Source organism: Haliotis rubra, unplaced genomic scaffold (assembly GCF_003918875.1).
Source record: "Haliotis rubra isolate DU_JTF1 unplaced genomic scaffold, ASM391887v1 Scf1118, whole genome shotgun sequence".
NCBI classification, from domain to species: domain Eukaryota; kingdom Metazoa; phylum Mollusca; class Gastropoda; order Lepetellida; family Haliotidae; genus Haliotis; species Haliotis rubra.
The window spans coordinates 5,829-26,675 of record NW_025765024.1 but is presented as its reverse complement, the minus strand read 5'-3'; the positions used below and the strand labels follow the sequence as shown (position 1 = coordinate 26,675).

Below are 20,847 nucleotides of genomic sequence, written 5' to 3'. Positions count from 1 at the left end.
ATGTGATAGATTGCATCAGAAAATCGTCCTCAAATCATCCCCTGTACCTTCATCTGTGTCTTCAGCCTTTACATCAAACTGAATGATCTCCATTTCACCAGATCAAAGACAGGGTGGAATATATTTGGTATTATTGCAGGCTCGGGAGAGGTGTTGGGGCTAAGGGCCGTATATATGTCCACGTCCGATCATCCAGCAGGAGGAGGGACCTTTGGCACTGCGCATCATCAGATCAAAAGATGGTTTACGAGAAGCACACTTACATCTTTCCTGACAGAACGCTTCAAGGAGGGATCTGAAACATGATACAGCAACTCTACTACAAGTCTCCAACGAAGTATATACAAAAACCACCATGATTTAGTAAAGAATATGCCATCTAATGAAATCTGTTCGATGGGAAATCATGATTTATTCTCTGTAATAAAACAACATAAAACAATTTGAATGACTCCACCATCCCGAAGGGGTTGGCATTAAAGAGGTATAAGAGTTCGATTTTTTATTTGTTGAAGTTACTTTAGAGGAGGAATATCCATGCTATTATTTGAATGAACGCCGTACATATTTCTCCAAAACTTAAACACTGCTTCATCCGCCTACGACCAGCTGTTGTCTAGGCATGAACAATGACATGCAGGGGAATTCTGACCCACATTTCAGGTGTCCATCAAATTCACCTAACAGACCCGATATACTTACAAAAGTACATTTAATGAAATAAGGTGCATCCATGTCATGTCCTTCCCACTAGACCAACGTGAGATGCATTACCGTTATATTTAGCGCCGCTGTGATGACATAGAGTCCCAGGCATCAGACCGCGTAACTGCTTGTTATAGCAGGTGGATTCAAGGTCGTAGTAGAAGTTAGAGTCAGACCTTCCTTCCTCCACTTATACAGAAAGGTGGAGGGATTGGGGAAGAACAGGAAGGAGACGTTGGCAGAACTTGCTTCAAACACAGTAATTGTTTCCAGAACATCAGAGGGCGGAGGGGTCTATAATACATTATTGTACGAGTAATGTTACACGGAGTCTCATATCGCGTAAACAAAATGTTGTATTCTTTTAAAACGGGATATAATTCCTCCCTGAATGGGCGCTTACAAAGAAACAGTAATGTATTGTTTTGTTTGAATTAGGAAGACGCACTGGAATACACATATGTCTTTTAAGGCGATCATTTTAGGTACAAAATCATGGCATCAGTACTAACCTATGCGTTTGTATATAAAAGATCTTTGCGATATCTCATATTGACAGGCATATTATAGCATAGATGGCATTGCCTTAAAATAAACAGAAGTTCTATATTAATATCGATCAAACAATTATTGATGGCAATCAGACCAGAATCCAAAAAAAAGAATTGGTAAAATTACAAGAAGAGATGGCATGTATTCTCTCGATATTGTCAACTTTTACCTATTTCCTTTCCTGATCATATCGGGAAACCTGGCGCACATGTATATATTCGTATTTTAAAGAGTCAGATTTACGACAACTGTTATCAGGAGATTAAGGACATCGTTCCTTTTTCAGAAAATACGATATGCTGTTCTTAATGTAGTATAATTCCTTTGTTCTTATCCGGTTGAGAATTTGCTTCCATATAATTCGATAATATCGGACCATTAACCAAGAGATATAAAATCCACTTTCTGGTCTCTACTTATCCCTTCTAACACAAGATTATGTTTGTTAGCGGGTTCGATGCACTAAAGAATAGTGGAACCACCTAAAGTCTAAGATTTGTATGAAGCTCGACATATTATCCTTTCCTTTACGGATTTCCATTCCTTTTCATCTAGATATCCCGTTCAACGTTCATTTTCCAGTTTCCGTTTTATAGCTATATATAGCGGTGTCTAAAACTGGAATAAGTATATCATAATATGTCTTATCAATGTTTACGTAAAATCATTTTACAAATGGTGACATGCCCATTTGCAGCGTAGGGGAGGGTACATATCCAGGAGAACTTGGTCATCATATCATAAACATTGCGATAAAATATTTTTGTCCTGAACAACTTTTTTGTTTTCAAAAGGACGTATAAGAGCCCCATAATGCTAAAAGAACGTCTTTTCAAAAGCATGGTTTTCATATTCATAACTTTGTTTTTATAAGCGTTTCCCACTTTAGGAGGATATCTTGTATGTTTTGTGACACACTGAAAGGAAGCGATAGTAGATACTTTTGCGATGAACGCCAAAGCATTCTCTTAAACCAAGCAAGGACTTTAGCATTGATAGTTTATTTTTATGTCCAGGCATTCTAAAACCACTCTCCGCCTGAATTTTTGTTTTATGATATACGTTTAATCTTAGCTATCAGGTTTGTCATGGAGTTTTCGAAGGTCATTCATAGTAATGTCATTTGGTTGGTCAGGTAGGGCGAAATGGAATTGGTGGTTTACCGATAGCAGCAGAATGGGATTTTTAGGATAGCAATCCAAAACCAAAAGGGACGTAAAGGTTTCTGAGCCTATCTATATTTGCATTTGTCTCTTTATTTTTTGAGTTTGATCTTTATAGTTCCTTTCAACCATCTCCAGCTAGGTTTAGAGAGAATACAATACCCGAGAATAGGCTAAAGAATCCAGCTTGAGACCGAAGTTAAGTTTCCACTTTTACATAAGAATGTTGTTTTGATCCTCTAATTGATGCTATCAAATAATTCTTGTTTTCTTACATTTTATTCTCAGACCAGAAAGAGGAGGCCGGAAATCGATTCAATGTTTGCAAGGCATTTTGTGGACACTTTTCATTACCACCTAAATATGGGATGTATCATCTGAAACTTTGGAAACTAGATGTTCTGTATTTCTAATTGTTGCACCTTGCTATCTTTACAATTATGCCCCTACACCTGATTTGTTCTGTAGTTCCTGCAATAATGAGTATCACGAGGAGACAAGATCGTATTGGTTGATTTTCCCAAGGTGGTAATATCAATTAGATAATGCATTATTTTAGAAATTATATCAGAAAGTTCGCAGGGATATGTTATTGCTGTGAAGGTGAGAATATTTATAAAAATGTATACAGAATTTCCCAAAGGTTTAGCACCACTAAAGCTTCATACACAATATCTCCTAAGCATTGGTACGCACAAGATCCATTTCCTGTTTTCACGTTCCTATTTCTTACAGTGCTGACATAGTGTTTGGGAACATGAAGATCGTAGGCATACACCATCACCTTGGATAGGCATTTAATATCTTCAGACCAGGAAATGTTTTTCATGCGCTGGTATCATATTAGATCATACCACGTGACCAGGGTGTGGAACGTGGGAGATAAACTTAGCATCGTACTGTATACAGCTGTGCATCTGTTGCCTTGGATGAAATATTATTCGTTTTGGCAAGAGACGTCAGGTTGGTCACAACAAAATACACGTCCATACATAACTGTTGTGTCTTCAGGTGACCAACAGTCAATTCCAAATTGAAACAGTTTGACACTCCACCGAGCTTATTTTGAAGGGAAAGAGGCCGCGCGAATATGACGCTAGAAGCTAGCCATTTGTTTACGTTACGGGTATTCCATCACGATACAAGATGAATGGGTAGGTAAGGTACGATATGTGGTTTTATAAATCAACTTTTAACAATATTCCAACACTATCAAGGCGGTGAACTTTTGAAATGAGCTTCCCATAATTGTGCACTGTTGGGTGCGGCTGGAATGAAGTCGACAACTGATTATCCTCTGTGGGATTTTTAAGCTTAAATTAGAGTTGTGATGCCCTTTCATATTATTTTACAAACGATGCTGTAAATGTGCCGTGGAAATCTACATGAACTAGTTGCCTGGCCGCCGAGGAGATGACCGAACGGTACTGCCGATGGTGTTGTTGGTCACTTCAGTGACATAAAATCCAGCAACATAAGATTCTGATGTCAGGAGACTGTGGTGGGATGTTGGATGATGAGAACTCCTAGGGACTCATTATTTCTTCCACATAAACAGGATGGCAGCACGTATATACTCTTTTCGCGCAGGCAGATTAAGATATTTGGTACGCATCGTTTCATAGGGAAGGGACGCAAAGCGTTTCTCTGAAACCTTGAGACTTGTTCCTCACAAACGCAGTATCTTGTACCCCTCAATACGCAGATATTTGGTCCACTTCTACCAAAATTCAGGGAACGATGGTTATTCATGACAGTCAAGCATGTGTTCGGCTTACTGGGAAAGGCACAGGAGGGGTATTTCTGTGGGATAAAACCTTGTTTGCTCGTTGCCACAGTTCCAATTAGCCAAGGTGCAATGTGTATTCGGTGGTGATCACTCAGTTCTGAACCAACTGTACGGAATAATACTGAAATTTACAACATTCCAACTAAATCCATCCACGACTAACAAACCAAAATACTGGCACAGCATCCGGTAGAGCGAGATGCCCTGCCCAATTCATTGTCACCCGATCGGACACCACACTCAGGTTCCTTAGCCATTTATCGAGTGTTGACCGGGGACTTTTGGTGAATGTGGAGGATGTTCCGCAGTAGTGCCACAACTATCCGTGTATACGAAGGGCGAGGTCGGTAAAGCGTCTTCACGTTACAGGTGACAGTCTGACTAGTTCCAGCCAACACCCCGGACTGTGTCCACACTCAACTGATACACTTGTTATAGAACGAAAATGCTGTGAGGGAATATTAAGCTTTTGTTATAAAAATCCGGAAACAACCTCTGCCCGCCAGCCCAACATGTTTCATTGGCATCCCAAAGGTAGATTTCAAATAGCTTTGTTGGTGTAGCCAAAGTTTCATTATAATAACATAGGCACTCCTGGTTATGTCTCCGCAAAGCCAGGTTTTGAAAGGGATAGTTTGAAGTGTTACTTGTTCAGAGATGGAGTAGGTGAGATAATTTGGATTTTTACCGCTTCGCCATACTCAGCAACATCTAGCCTCTGGCGGCGGTCTGTAGCAAATAATCGAGTCTGGACCAAGACAATCCAGTGATCAACAGCATGAGCATCGATCTGCGCAATTCAGGAACCGATGACGTAATGTCAACAAGTCAGCTTGAAACTGAGCCACCCGATCCCGTTAATTACGCCTCTTACGAACTGAAGCATAGTAGCCTTTATAGCGACACATGGGTTGCTGAAGACCCTATTCTACCCCGAGATCTTCATGGGTCTGTTCAGAGATGGAACATTCATCCAGACGTTTTACATAGGTTAGCACATGTAGTTGCCGTACACGTAAGGATATACCAAATAAATAGGTAATGTCGAGTTTCGATTTCCCTGTTGCGCATTATTGTTAAGAGGGTGGCTAAAGATGGAACCTGTTTGTGCGATTTTTTAATTTGTTTGCTTTGTATTGCATTAACCTGTCTCTTAACAGTCTACAATCCCAAATACACTTCCTCACAAACGTTCCATGTTACATCGAATATATAATATTTTCCTGCTATACTCCTCTCACGCACTGACAAAATGATTTCATATATCAAATTTAGCAATCCCGACATGACATGGTAGCGAGGTGGTGTTCACCAATGGAGTTACTTACTTGAGCGCAAAAGATCCCTACATCCTTGTCATTGATTGCGGTTATTATTTTATGTCGACCTTGGACATGAGTCAATGATGCTTCACTGCCAGTACACTGGAGCTCATCCACCCATATTTCCCCACTACCACTTCCGAAGAAAAGGACATTTAACAACGGCAGGCATAGTTCCTGAAACATAGCTGCTTATATAATAATTGGAAAGTCGGCACACCATAGATACCGTGCTACAGCATCACACACCACATAGCTTGAAGTCATAAATGGTAGAAGAAGGTCATTAGAATAAAGAGGATACGTCACGGGACCATCCGCTTCATCCGCCGGAGGAACGTCAGTAAACCATTTGTTCTTCGGTAGAAAGGTTATTTACACCCCAAACACATTCACCCCAAGTTACAGATTTACAGTAGGCTATTATGAATTTATAAATAAAATAAATGAAGCCTTGCATAATAATTATCTACTATAAAATTGTTTTACCAGCTTATTTTTATTCATCTACCAGGTATAGGGTCGAAACAGCATATTACGATTTCTGGAATTGTTGTATCCAGTTCATATTGGCTGCAGTAGTATTGGGATAGGGGTGAAGTCCTTCGCGTAATGTGACGATAGCAGAAACTGCAACGGACAGGGATATGAACTTGCGGAGAGTTCCATATGCATTAATACTGATATCCAGAGGTTAAGAAGCTTCTCGTGGATCTTGCTAATGAATATCTGCTTATTGTCTCTTGAAGAAGACCATTGTAGACCAGGCGCAATTGGGTTTTCACTTGATCAGCCTCACTTCTCAAAATTGGAACAGAGAACATAATATGGCAATCCTGGATTAGATGAGATATAAGCTTCAGTCCCATGTACCCATCACACAGTAGCAGTTAAAAACATTGCCTAATTAGGATTGGCAGGTGGTGAATTTAAGCATTAATACAATTTTCCATGTATACTCAATTTGTTGGGGTGAAACAACAGTTACTTTCTTGATTAGGGGTGAAACAACCAACAATGTGGGGATGAATTGACCTGGATTTGGAATTGGGATGGAACAACCTGAATTGGAAACTACCCGGGTTGAAACTGGGGGTGAAACGACCCGGAGACCTCCTAGACCATCACTAAAATCGATCAGGAAGGAATTTGCATCAGTACAGAATCGGTCACCACATCCAGAATGAGACTGCCTCCGTTGGTGTAATTGAGTTAAGAGCGTCTGCCCAGGAGAGCGGAAGAGTCAGAGAGTTCGATCCCCAGCCGCGCGTCATACCATAAAGACGTTAAATATGGCGCTTGTTTGATCACACTGCCTGCAGACCGGCATAAATGCGATTTTAACAAGGACTGGTCGAACTCCGAGTCAGTATAATGTGATAAGTGGGATTATTCATGCTTCGTTGCTGGCATGAGTATCTTAGTGGAGCTAGCACTATAAAACCAGCTTCCAGTCTTGGCTAGTACAAACAGCCGCTTTTATACCTACACCCGCATGCACGATAGTCATATGAGCGAAATATTCCAAACGCGACGATTAAGCCCGATTTCACCTCCTCTCACCTCTCACCTCACATCAGGACAATATGCATAATATTATTGATAACGATATCGAATGTAACGGACCACATCACTATGTGGCTGAAATGCTGAACTTACGTAAACGTACACTCATTCACACATTTGACGCTTCAATCTGGGGGACAATGGGGTAAGCCAAAGTGGTGATAGTGTTCTCTCGTCACGCCGAACCCAGCTCGATTCACTCCTCACTCACTTTAATCTGGGGAAAAACGGATGTTAAGCATACTCTTTCAACGCATGACACTCCCGTGGACAAACATGGATTTAATCGCGAGGTCAACTCTACAGCGACCTGCCTGGCGTACCACTGGATGAAGCAATTAACCAGATGGTATGGATGTTGGTTCATAATAGACATGTGAATTACATGTAATACTATTTGCAGGTTATACGTTATATATTTATGATATTGCCGAGTACGGCGTCGCGAGCAAACAAAGCAAACAAACATATTACTCACGTGGGTAGATTTGAGAGTCCCCTGCAGGCTGTTTTGGCGTGGTTTCCGTCAAAGCTTGTCTCTACCTACACGGTGCACCAACTCTACACGAACGCCTCGAGGACGCATTATCCGGCTGACGGTGATATAGGGCAGAAGGGTGAGCAGGTCTATACCTCCACTTCATTGACTATTGGTACTGTGAGCCAAGATATCAAAGCGTGGGGCTTAAAATGTACACCAGAAATAAATTATTTCATTTCATTAATTCGGAAAGCGTGGTTAATTGTTCCGGAACTAAATTGAAAACATAAACAGCAAGATGACGTTGTTGAATGGAATCAATCGCGATGACTTGGATCGTTTTAACCGGAAAGGTAAAAATGGTTTTATAGTAAAGTTGAATTACGAACTTAAAGGATTTTACTTAGTGGTCAATAACATTCGATAAATGGGTTTTGGCAGTTTCATGCTGCCTGCCTTCATCGGGGCGTGGGTACAACAGATGACCTCCACTCATTGTAACTTGTAGGAAGAGAACCCGGCCTTGACAAGCGAGCTATGAAAACCGCCAGTTGGTTTCACCCGCGATATACTTCGTCAAGTGTCATACCATTTTATACATATGAGCTGGAATCGGAATGCTTTAATTCATTAAATTCCAGGCTTTGCATCCAATGCATTATTAATGTGCTACATTCTATAGGACTCCAAGATACCAGAGACGCAGTCCACGCGTCCTCGCCATGGCCACCAGTTATGCGATCTCAATATGCATGAACCGGGAGAACAAGCAAGGTCATCCATCGCATGATAGCGCAGATCCTTGCCCGTAAAGTGACGCAAGCCTGACACTTGATTACAAGAACGACCAATCATCATCATGTTGCAAATTGTTCACCACCGTATGTTTTACAGATTAAAGATGAAAATGCAGCAGAGAGGGTTCGGGTGATCCTGGCACAGTCAGGCTGGTAAGAGGCTCGTCATCAGCTCAGGGCCCTTGCCCTCTCTACACACCCAGCCCAGACAGCAGATGGGACTTCTCCAGGAAACTGCGTGCCTAGTCAGACCCGCAGGAAAAACCAGGAGAATATAGAAGACTTCAACTCTGCGGCCACCTCTGCATTGCAGAGTGTTGAAGGGCTGTGCTCTCGATGGAGAACCCGGGCACTCTCCTGATCTGCGCGCCAAAGGGGAACCAGGAGATTGCGCAAGCTCAAGAGCACCGGGAACAATGTGGGGAACCTGACGACCGTGTGCCCGGGATGCAAGCGAGACATTTCAAAGGCAGGGTCGCATATTTATCATGCTTTTCCTGGATACTTGCCAATCACGTGACAGTGCGTAAAGGTTGAAGACTGGCGATATAAATGAATTCATTAGCTTTATCAAAAAGCACAAGGTCAGGTGGCCGGTTCGTGAGGCTATTATATGCTGGGCTGACTATTCCACTGCAGAAGTTTGAAAGTATCATTTTCCATGACACCCTGGACGTATTCAGGGTCGTACCATGGATGGACCTCAGAATCGAAGCCAGAGGCATGGCGAAGACGGTAATAAAACGACGAGCCATGCCATGTATCGCAAGATATGCTGTTTGTGCCAAAGGAAGGGCATCCACTGGCAAAGGTGGACAATCTCTGTATATTTACCATTACACAGTTGGCATTTCATGTATTTCCTTTAGAATCACATTAAGGCGATTGCAGGTGGGAAGTGACTGGTCCTGACCAACAAAGGAAGCCCTCAGTTTCACATTTGAGACCAGGTGAGGCACCATCCAGGCGGAGGAGTCGATTAGGATAATATTCTATTCCACACCATGTACAATCGACGCAATGGCGGCTTCTCAGAAGCTTCTCCGCAAAAGACCGACTCAGACGGAACTTGGTGAAGGACTTCACCTGGTCCACTCCATTGCTGTACCAAACCAGCAGTATATCGCCATCAACATAATCAACTCAAATTTCCGGTTCTGTCCAACAACCTTGGCACGCTTAAAATAGCTGTGGAATAGAATTGCTTCACCATGGAGTCTTGACATGCCATTACCAGAGGATCGTCAGTAAATAAATATGTGCAAAGGCACAATACAATTCTATCGCTTGGAAGGAACCTCCACATTAATCTTCGACTTTAAACCTCCAGAATTGATTGGCATGTATAGAAAAGGTTAAGAGGAACGAGGTGAGTGGAGAAACCTGTTATCAGACGCGTCCTTCTGGTCAGACGGTGGGAACTCTGGATGTCTTGTTTTGTCCAATTACCAACTCCAACAAAGAAACAAAGTTTGTGTATTATTATTATCGACTACTGTTATGAAATATTTGCATGGGTGAATATTGACACACACGGATTTTCAAAAGAGATATTCTAGAATTTGACTTGATGTCACAACTTGATTACATTTAAAATTACAATGTACAATTGCAAAAAATTATCTGCATTACACACATACCTTGGCTTAATATACAATGCTCGTCCGATTCCTTAAGGTACATTACGCGTTAGAGGCCAAATGCTCTACTGAACGGCATCATTCCTTATCAAACCCATCATACAGACTGTACTTGTTGCGTGTACTCTATGGTAGATCTCGGAAGGCGACCAGCGTAGGTTCCTGGGTACAAGTCAGCGAATCAGGCAGGGTCGGCTACAGTCAAAACAAATACATCCGCTAATATATGGGTATTCTTCATGTGATTCTTTCAAAGATTTCCTGCGTCTCCTCCCCATTTGGGAATACGGGTTATATTTGACCAAATCGGGTGAATTGGATATATGGGATTATGTACTATCGTAACCGTCGTGCAGTGGTGTTCATGATATCAATCACTGGTTTGTAGTCATTAACAGGCAGCTCATCACGGTGGTGAACTGGCAAAGCAGGCGAATCCTAGCAGGTCCCTACTTTTCGCAGACGAGCCCATCAAATAATCAGACAATCCGGTAACAGCATGGGTATCGATCTGCGCAATTGGGAACCGATGACATGTCAGCCAAGTCAGCGAGTCTGGCAGCCCGATCCCGTTAGTCGCCTCGACGACAGCATAGTGGCCTTTGCGGCATGCATGGGTTGCTGAAGACCTATTCTACCCCGGATCTTTACGGGTCCATTGCAATCCAGGAATCGCCACGGTAGGGAACAATAATTTCTTGGACGTGGTTTCTATATAGAGCAATCCTATATTCCGGAAACCGGTTAAAGAAAGAGCCGAATTTTACGGAAAATTTCAAATTGTTTGATTCACAAATCCAACGATTATGCTTTATGGGTGGGTTTTGAAATTTGGGATTTCAGCATCATAATGAATGTCGAAGACAACCTACACCTTTTAGCATGTAAAGATCTTCGAATATAGCGCAAGCAAACTTTTAACCATGGTTTATGGAGAATGCGGTAGATATCGATATATATAAATTCTGAATCAGATGGTTAAAATATTGGTTAAATCCTTGAGATACGAACGGAATTCCAAAACTAGCTTATAGCATGCTTGTACATTTAGATGATAGGAATTAAAGTCCAACATGGGCGTCTCATATTAGAATCTGTATTTTCTCGTAATGATGACAGGGTTTGTGGCTAAATCAAACAATTTAGTAATATTAACCTATTTCTTAAGCAATTTCAAGAACAATCTATTGTATTATCAAGATGGCATTCCTGCATGAACAATAGTTCAAGAATATCAGTTGTATAGATCATATAAGAGCTTAATTCACAGAACTATAGTCCGTTTAGATTTCATTTGAGACCAGTGCATTAACCATAACACCTTGAAATCATAGCACAACAGAACAGAAATTTAGCACAGTCATTTATGAAATCAGCAGATACGCTCGTGATTTGTCTCATAATTTGGAAACCAGGTAGAAAAGTTGTTAAACAAACTGATCATAATAATAATTATCTGTTAAAATCTTCAACTGCCTTTGTTTTCATTCTATCCTCAAAATGAAAATGTAAAACGTAATCCAGCACATGTAAAACGATTCTGTTATCAAAGCTTAGAGAGCAATATCTTACCCTGAACAGTAATTCCTTTTTGTGAAATGTAACGTATATATCCTTGTATTGCTTGTATATGGGCCGGAGGCTTGTTACAATAAATATCTTTTGACTTTGACAGTTACGAAGTTGAATATATGGCTAAGCGACTTTAACCAGATTGTTCTTTGAAGTGATGGGATAACAACCTCGTTCAATTGCGACACATGCGTGCGTGCAAGTGTGTGTCGTGTTGCATTACCAGTACACCCGCGAAGATGGATGCGCACACACTCGGACACTGTACACTGGCCCCAGCAGACACAGCGACCAGGGTACCAACAGAAGCTGCTCTTTAGCCTGTCTTTAGCGTGAAAGGCATCAGACCACCGACCTTTCGCTCTTTTCTCTTTGTCCCGCTAGACTACAAAGATGAAGACCATTTTTAATTAACGTTAATACGGCCGGCTTTTCGATTATATCGACCTCTTCCTATCACCGGCCTTCCCGCTCTTTGTTTTCCCGCTTGTCCACTGGACTACAGAGATGGTCATTTTTAATTAACGTTAAACTGGCCGATCTTTGATTATATCTTCTCTTCACTATCCTGCTAGGTTGCTCTGATACAGACGCGCCATCCGAGGAAGTACCTGCTGTAGAGGAAGGTTATATAATAACCTTCTGCTTTATGGGTAACATTATTCACGCTGGTCTATAGACGGTACATCATTCCCATACAGTGATGTATCTAGTGATTCCATGATACATCACAGCTTGATCATGACTGCCTATATTGCAATAGTGAATCCGCGACCTGTACTTATCGATTCTGCGAGGAGGTGGGATCAACGGATAAAGATCATTTTCATATCGTGTTTTGCTCGTTCTGCTATTGTTTTTGTATTGCTCTAGATGATTGAATATCAATTTCAAGCCAGATGTATTGCACTTTTGTATGCGTATACAAATTACCGCTGATTAGGTTATGTACATGGATTTCGAATTTTGTGAATTGCCAGGTAAAATGCTTGCGGCATTGCTTGGAGTATTATTGCAGAGTATGTGAATTTCACCTGCATATATTGATCTTTATCATCACCATAAATATATTTAGTAGGTATATATTACTAAAGAGACGTGAGAAACAATGATAAAAAAGTTAACCAAAATACTTACTATCACAGACAGATTATGTCGATCGTATCCGCATATGTAAATACAGTTTTGAAATACAATTATAAACATATAATCACAAACAATATATTCATACTGATTCCAACCTCTCGAATTTCGTTGGTAGTGGTTTATGGCATGGTGATTTACACTTTATTGACTACATGTTGGTTTGCCTTCACATTCATGTCATCGCAAACAATATTTTGATTCTAAACATGTTTACACCTAATGTTGTAGAGTGAAAATCCGTGAGAATACCTAGCTGCGCAGATGGTTTTGTAAGGCTGGATATTATCATGCGAAAATGTCAAAACTGAAAGCGCGTTCTTGGATGATCGCGGTATCATTTATAAAGTATTGTAATATTTTTAAAGAAAATTAAATCATATGTACGAGGAGGATGTTCATCAAAGAGCGTAAGCATCTTAAAAGCAATTGTTAATTTCTATATGTTATTTCCTCAATTTTTAATGGAGTCTCGGATGTATCATAACTGCAACAGGCGCCACACCGCGATAATGCGTACATATTGGACATACCTTGGACCCGTGGTGTAGTGGTTATGGCGTCCGCCCGGAGAGGCGAAATTAGCGGTTTGATCCCCGACTGCGTCATGCCAAAGACGTTAAAAATATGGTACTTGTTGGTCCCTGCACTGGCGCTCGGCATTATTGGGTTCAACAAAGGACTGGTCGGCTCGGAGTCAGTATAATGTATGTCTGGAGTGGGGTATTCAGCGCCTCCACAGCGGCATGGTATCTCCGTGGGCTAGCACTATAAAACCAGCTTCAAGTCTGGGCTGTTAAACAGTCAGCACACGTACGCACGCATGCACGTCGTCATATGAGGCGAAATATTCTCAGCGCACGACGTTAGGCCCAATTTCACCTCAAAACTGCCTCACCTACCTTAAGTTGATTACCCGAAGAGGGCAGGGCAAGTACTTTGGCGATAACCCATATGTATGTACATGTCATGGCAAGTTGCTATTGAAGAACTGGCATTTTGTACGAACAGGTCAAGTAGCGCGGCAATGGTCTTTGGACTTTGTCACAGTCAAAGTTGTCTGAACATCTCTATAGCGGTAGGCGATAACACTACGACATAAGAGAGCATGGACGGTCTAATCATCAGAGGCACCACCGTTATTGCAGGATGAGTCTCTGGTAGAACCAGACACCGATGGGCATGGGTTCAATTTGTTGCTCCTATGTTGCTTAGGCCCCTCAGATCAACACTCCAGCAATACTCCAGCGGCATTACAGCAACATTACAGCGCTTATGCATATGGTGATGATGACCTTGAAAAACCGGTGATTGACAATCTGACAAAACAATCACCACTGGAAGAGGCACTGCAAGTCAACCACAAACCCCATGTCACTCTAGCAGTAAGCGGAACATCTTGCCCGACCCTGGAGTGCGACCTGGAAACTCACGGGGCGGTTGTTATTCCTGATTAACACCGATTGGCAATTTCTGCGTTTGTCACCTCTTTACCGTCTTGCTGACCTCACTAAAGGTGCTCGGCCTGGCAATATTTCAGGACTGTCTACTCAAACTGCCAGGCAGTAACATAAGTGAAATATTGTTTCAATTTGTGTACGGAGAAAGGAGAACACAGAAAACGGACATGCGATGTCAAATGCAAAGGGGCGTTTATGGGTGGCCTAGTGGTTACGTTATCGTCACGCGCCGAAGACCCAGGTTCGATTCCCACATGGGTACAATGTGTGAAGTGATAGTGCTGAAATATTGCTACGAAAGCGGCGTAAATCACATTCCTCCACTCACTCACTCACTCTACTACGATATTATCAATAAGGCATCTGACTGCTCGGTCGATTAAGTCGTCTTTACAACATGCATGAATAGGCTAATACAACGAATATCATTTATGGAAACCATATCTGTCTAACTTGTGGGTGTTTATACGACCAAGTGCCACGGCACGCTGGTTGACCTCCTTCAATTATGTGGGCGGTGTTCGGGTATTCCTAGTGGTTTAAAAGCGTTTGGCTCGTCACGCAGACCGGGTTCGAATCCCCACAAAGGGGTACAATGTGTGAAACCAATTCAGGTGTCCCCAGCCGTGATATTTGAAATATTAAGCGGCGTTAAATATAAACTCAGTCAGTTCTTCAGTATGAACAGATCTACCGTATTCCTCCGTATTCCCCTCGAGTCTGGTAGTCATTTTGAAAAATGCGCCAGGCGCTTACATGAGGAAATACGGTACTATCCATCAACAACTGAAGGGATATATTTCATGACAAAAGGCAAAAGTAGTGCATTACAATTACAGAAATTAAAACATCTGATGTGCTTACTGAGATGTTTCAAAGTAGTTTGTTTTCATGTCTCTTTCAACTGGAAACCCTATTGACCCAGGGGTATTTGCCAGATCATGTTACAGCTGACCCGATGAATCATTTATTTCCTCTTAGAGTGTTCATGAGTTTCACAAATTATCTAGCAACTGTAGACGTACTCTGCACGTCTTATCACTGAAACCTGCTCCAACCCATATACCCGTACGTGTTATTAAAGCAAAATAGCAGGTGAAATTTGGAATATAAATTCTGCAAATGTCTCATTTCAGAAAGATTTTGGGATCAACAATTTCATAGACCAGCACTACAAAATTATACTTCCTATCATCTTGGCTAGAATAACCCTACCAGGAGTCCGGACATAGGGGTAAAAATGGTATTAGTATATTTACAGGACTCCTATATTGAAATTATCATCTCTACCAGTTATTTGTTATATCTTGTGTGGCGGAATTTAAATGCTCGAACCGGAACGAAAGCAAATTTTATTTGAAGATGACTTATTTGAATATACAGAAAGTAGAAATCATTCCTACTGGGATTTTCGCATAGATTATTTTACTTGAAGCCTTTCTCCATAGAGGTCGTTAAGCAACTTTGGTAAAACATTTCTTATGTCTGTTTTAAACGTTACCATATACTAAATGTGCGATGTGGAAGTGACTTTAGATGTTGGGACTTTGCTTCTTGGTCCAGCTTCTGGCACCAGTGTTTATTGACTGTATTTCTTCCATCAACAATGTTTGACTATATTCTAGATTTTAGCATACAAACGAGAACAGATCTGATCATCTTCCACTACATTAAAACTAAAAACGAAACAAGCAGGCAATCCAACATTTCACCAAATGGCAAGACTAGTCCGTTTAAGTTCATTTGGGATAACGATAAATTAGGGCAGTTTTAGAGAAAATATTTTACATCAGATAACGTACAAAAGTACTGAATGGAAATCGATTGACTGTAATATTGATGATAATTATAAACTATATGACCGAAAGGGGCACTCTGTCTGGCCATAACATGTGAAGCCAGTTAGCCCTCCCACAACAACGCTAATAAATATGGTTCATCCTGAATGTGAAGATTAAAATCTGTCCGATGTGAGCTCATGAATGGTTTAGGAAATCGAAGATAAAGAATCGCCGATCTAATATTGCGCTAAAAGAAGCCAAATATAACAATTTAGGAAAAACGCTAGTATTATAAAGAAGCAAAGAGTAATAGAAAACAATTATATCTGATTCTAGAAACAATTTTGGTATGAACTCAAACACCTGAATGCTAGACATGAAGAGCCCAAAACAACATCGAATGAACGACTGGCTAGAACACTTTCGGACACCATTTGAATCTTTATAATGGAGGTGCGTATTCGAGAATGAAAAACCCATGAATCGAATTCCAGAGCTTACGGTAACTTGATTTCCCAATTACTAGAGGTGAAATCTTAGATAGCATTAACCAATTGGAAGTACAGCCATCACGCCAGGGTGTCCTAAAACGATATCTGAATTTTTAAATGCTCAGCGGATCTTATCGTCGGCCTTGGCCTTTTTAATTTGACGTAGAAACTGGTACGTTCCCCAGATGTTGGAGCAATTGGCATAATGGTTCCTATCCATAAACAAGGTAATATAAATAATCCAAAATAATTCACAGAACCTTTTCTGAGCATATTTAGTAAAACTTTCCACCTTTATAATAAATGAGGCAGGGGAGACTCAATGGATAAGATCAGCGAAGCCTGAAGCTGAAAGCTTCAGACAGGGATATACGACAGTAGATAATATGTTTATACTGCGAGTATTATTCAAAGACATTATTTAAACTCTAAAGGGAAATTCTACTGCGTGTTGTAGATTTTTTGAAAACTTTCGATTCAATACAACTGAAAAAAACTTGGTTTCTATTTAATACCACAGTCTCAGTGATGGAAATGGTAAACTTTATGCAATATGTATGAAAATCAGATGCATTAAAAGTAATCATAATTATTCAGAAACATTCGACTTTGCAACTTGGTGTGAGACAAGGCTGTAGCTGCTAAGCCCATTTCTATTTTCCTTTTGCAAATGGAGTTAGCGACAAATTGGAATAATTATGCAGTTCAACACCTGATATAGTTTATATTTTCCTATTGCTGTTGCGTAGATGACATTGTTTTGTTCTCAAGCGGAGCAACACAGGAATTAAAATTAATGAACTTTGCCAAAATTACTGCGATAAATGGAAGTGCTGTAAATAGAGAAAAAACGAAAATTGTTGTATTCAAAATGGAACTAGGTGTCAAAAAGGGGAAAACTGGTTATATAAAGGTATGCAGCTGGAGTGTATTGAAACTTTATAAATATTTGGGACTATATTTCGCAGTGGCCTGTCATCAGGACGGGAGCATGTAAAAGAATATGCAGCGTTACAGGGATAAAAAAGCATTAGTGGAATTGAAACAGAGGTTGAGTGTAGCAGAACATTAACTACTCTCCATTCTTTAAAATATTTGATGCCAAGGGTCAGTCCAATTTTTATCATATGGGGCCGAATTTGGGAATAACAAAATTTGACGAAATTGAAAAATCCATTTATACGCATGCAAAAGAAGTTCCTCGAGGTTAAAAATTAACACTATTTAACGCAGTGATTTATAATTGGAAGAATACGGTAGGGCAATGCACATTCTTACAAGCATTAAGAAGTTATTAAATCTAATGTCAAAATCAGATCTATTGGTTTTGGAGTGGACACAATATGTCAGATCCTACGTTATTCATACAATCCTTAACGACAAGATTAAAAGATATGCCAGAATTTAAACATGGGTGAAAGGATATCCTTATCAAATAGAGATACATGTATTGTCATTGTTTAAAATGCAAGCAGTTCTTGAGTCATATCTATCCTGTATTTAATGAGCCCAAAAAGTTTGAATAGCACTGGCGATTCGTCCTCTTCTCATGATTTGTTGATTGAAAGACAGATATAGACAAAAGAAAATGGGAATATGTACACTTTGTAATTTTAACGAAATAGAAGATGAATTACATTTTCTCAATATGTCCATTTTACTTATTGATTTGCGAACAAAATATATTAAAGATACTACTATGTCCATCAAATGTGATAAAATTCTACCTCATTGTTAAGTAGTAAAATCCAGTTCTTTCCTACAAAGAATGTTTCAATGTTCATTTCCTATGCTGCCAATTGCTTGATCTAAATTCCTCTCAAATGTGACGCTTTTTATAGGCCTGTAACCTTCTCAGCAGTACAAATAAAATTTATTATTAATCAACTATAGAGGTCAAGGAACTGACAGAGGAAGCGAGTATATGCTTAACCGTTCGATGTTTGCTCGCGCGTAAATTTTAAGTATAATTCCTAGTACCCATTAGCAGAGATATTGCTAAAGCGGCGTACAATCAACTTCACTCAATCCCACTCAGCTAAACCGCTACAACCCACTCGGTGCCAGAAGTAGTGTGAAGGAAGGTCGAGACAAATACGAAAACAACATCGACAATCAAACATTATAATAAAGGCAGAGAACTCCCCAAATCCACCATGTCCCGCGCATAGATTGAATGACATTCTAAAAATGAGACGCCTGATCTGATTAATATATTTATTTACATATTCATGGCAATACATTTCCACGACGCCACGTCTTCGTCGCCACGGTATTTTACTTTCTTGTTCCATGCACAGTTACCAGGACGCTTGCGTATGGCGTGATTCCCAAAGGTAGAACCGGTTCTCCTAGCCTACTACTCGACTTGTCGTCGCTTTCGTGCGGACGCGCCCATTTCTGATGTCGAAGGCTAGTACACGCGCTTATGGATAACTACTGGCGTTTGACTGAGTTGGTTTTACGCCGCTTTTAGCGATATTCCAACGTATCACGACAGAGGTTTTGAAATGGAAGCTTCGCACATTGTACCAATATTTAGGATTCAGACCGGATACTTCAACGTGACGAGCCGCTTTAACCATAGGCTACACTAGCGCCTACGTAACCGGATAACAGGATGCTGCGGATATAGGTGTGCGCAGGTCGACGAATTGAAACATCCCAGTCATGAGCTTGTTTGCAATTTTCCCGCGAGGATCCAGTGCTTGGACCAGTACTCTTTCCATATCACCATCCTATCGATTAGTATTGAAGTATCATTGTGCGACAATATGGCCTAAACAGAGACCTCACGCGGTTGAAACAACAACGTGTGGCGTCCAAACCAATCACTACCATATCCAGAGTAGGTTGGTCTTGAGTAGGAACTGAATTTATGATTTAGAACTAAACATCCAGTTGCGGAACATTCTGCGGTGCCATTGAACAGGTTGGGTACTGGCGTGACGACGTTGAGGAATCTTACGGTGTTTCCATCAGCAAGACTCTATCTACTATCACCATATCTAGAATCAGAGTTAGCATCTTGCGAAACATCAACTGAAGTAAGGCACGTGCAGCTGCGGTAAAGAACGGCACCGTTAATTATTTCAACGTTGCAGAACATGCTCTGCAGAGTCATCATGAAGACAGAAGTTTCGACCATATCACTCCACTGTATTGAAACAGTTTACTTGCATTGGCTTCCGGTCAAACTGGGATCCCAGTTCTGATCCTCGTTCTAACATGCTCCTGAGGTCTGCTCGCGATCAAAGAATGGTTTTACCAAAGAAACAAAACAAAGTTGGCAAAAGATCATTTTCATTGACGTGAAGTAAAATCTGCAACATCAATCAAGAGAATATTCAAAACAAGTCGAAAACCCACTTCTTCAAAGACCACCAGCTCCATGGACCTGTATGTACTGAAACTGAGTACACCACCAAACTCCATGGAGCCTGTCCACCATTGGTGATGCTGTACCTGGTTGTCGGTATGTTGCCCAAGGTAGGGCCACCAGCTCCACGTGGACCTGTCTGCAACGGGGTGCTTTCAGCCCTTACCAGTTTGTCCTGAAATGTGTTCACCAAGGTAGATCCTGAAGAGCTCCACGTGAACATGTCACTGGTGATGCTGTACCTGGGTGTGTGTAATGAACACCAAGGTAGACTTGCCAGCTCCACGTGGATTACATCTCTGTGGTGGTGCACAACCGGAAACCTGATTGTCTGTGTGTTCCCCAAAGAGGTATGCAAACACCGTTATTACACTGTGGACACTAATAATGTACCTGGTTGTCCGTCGTACTCCCCAAAGTGAGACCACCAAGCTCCACGTGGACCTGTAATATGGTGATGTTGCCCTTACGAATTGTATGTGTGTTCCCCAAGGTGGGCCACCAGCTTTCCACGTGGACCTGTATCTGTGGTGATGCTGTACCTGGAACCGTATGTGTGTTTCACAAAGGTAGACCACCAGCTCCACGGACTGGACCTGTCGATGTTGCTGTACCCTGGTTAACGGTAACGAGGGTGAAGTACCAGCCCAACTCCACGTGGACCTGTCTGTGGTGATGCTGATCCTGAAGTTCTGTGTGTGGGGATCGTAGACTACGAGCTACACGCCAGGACCACAATACAACGGTGATGCGCCACCTGGATTTGCCTTAATGGCATCCCCGGAAGGTAGACCACCGAAGCTCCACGTGGACCTGTCTGTAGGCAGATGCTGTACCTGGTGTGTAGTGTGTGTTCCCCAAGGTAGACTACCACCTCCACGTGGACCTGTATCTGTAAACGGTATACCTGATTGTAATAATACGCCAGTGTTCCCCAAAGATAGAATGCCATCTTCGTGGACCTGTCTCTGCGGTGGTGCTGTACCTGAATTGTCTGTAGTGCTCC

The 20,847-nt window shown here is 41.2% G+C and overlaps 1 long non-coding RNA gene across 1 annotated transcript; it reads right to left on the bottom strand.

The window, feature by feature from the left end:
• Positions 1-4,394: 4,394 nt before the first annotated feature.
• Positions 4,395-7,691, bottom strand: LOC124289303. The gene is made up of 3 exons (XR_006901658.1): positions 7,576-7,691; positions 5,538-5,708; positions 4,395-4,657 (listed from the first exon to the last, which is right to left on the bottom strand). It is a non-coding gene; the product is annotated as an uncharacterized LOC124289303 (long non-coding RNA).
• Positions 7,692-20,847: the final 13,156 nt, after the last annotated feature.